The sequence below is a fragment of the Alligator sinensis genome, unplaced genomic scaffold (genome assembly GCF_000455745.1).
Source record: "Alligator sinensis unplaced genomic scaffold, ASM45574v1 scaffold846_1, whole genome shotgun sequence".
Taxonomy (NCBI): Eukaryota; Metazoa; Chordata; order Crocodylia; family Alligatoridae; genus Alligator; species Alligator sinensis.
This window is the reverse complement of record NW_005842230.1, coordinates 1423629-1424673: the sequence shown is the minus strand read 5'-3', so window position 1 is coordinate 1424673 and position 1045 is coordinate 1423629. Positions and strand designations below refer to the sequence as shown.

Sequence of the window (1045 nt, the reverse complement as noted above, 5' to 3'; positions counted from 1 at the left end):
CCTGCTGTCCCCAAAAGTCATTTCCTTTTTGTAAGTTAATAGGCAGGTTAGTTTCTATATCCTTTTCCTGCTACATTGTTTTGGTGGATTTGAGCAAAAGAATGTCACACCATTTGCCCTTATGTGGACAGTATTAAATTTCTCCCCTGCCCCCCCCCATTAAAAATATCCTAGATTTTTTTTTTAATCCAGTTTTATTTTCCTAAATATTAGTTATAATAGAGTTCTCAGAAACTCTGATTTCAGCCACACTGTAGCTTAGGGGCAGGGAGAAACCCAAAAATAAAAATAAAAATTTGAGAGTACAGATACATAGGAGAGGTCGGGTTTAAGAGAAGACATCCCCATCAACATATTAATACAGGAATTCCAAACCAGATAAGCCCAGTAATTCATTTATTTGACAAGATACTATTGTGGGTTCCCCATTTTGGGGGAACCCAACTTGAGATCCTGGGATCTCATAGGTAAGCAAACAATTATGACACAAACTACAGTGATAATTTCTTCCTACACCCCATCAGTTAGAGGCTGGTTTAGGCTCTGAAATGACATCCATATTTTTTTATTATCATTATCTAATACAGTGGTGCTCAATCTCCAGCCCACAGAACCACATCCTTAGGCCTATGGGTCCAGACATTTAGCAGTGGTGGCAGGATCCCACCTGCAGCAGTGGGGAAGTGGTAGTAATGTTAACTGCCACAGCTCCAGGCTCCCCTGATGCCAAATTTCCAGACCCATGGGGGGGCCTGTATAATCTAGCTCCATGTGCCAGATCGTGCCACCATGCAGGATCAGATCTGGAAAGGGTCTGTGGGGCTGGCTGGAGCACCTGGTCACACCCACTTACCAACCCCGACAGTTTCCCCTGTGATGGACTGGCTCATGCACTGACCCCATACACAGTTTCAAGTCCACAGACTGACCCTGTGCCACTCATTGATCTGGTAACAATAAATAAACCTTCATATACTACCTTTGTTCTTGTGTATTTTTTGTTGTTGAGCATGTTGTGATGAGAGAGAGAAAAAAAGAAAAGAAA

At 42.4% G+C, this 1045-nt stretch overlaps 1 protein-coding gene across 1 annotated transcript in view; it reads right to left on the bottom strand.

Moving 5' to 3' along the window:
• GK5 (glycerol kinase 5) overlaps window positions 1-1045 on the bottom strand; it is a 59472-nt gene that overhangs the window by 9814 nt on the left and 48613 nt on the right. The window lies entirely within an intron of this gene.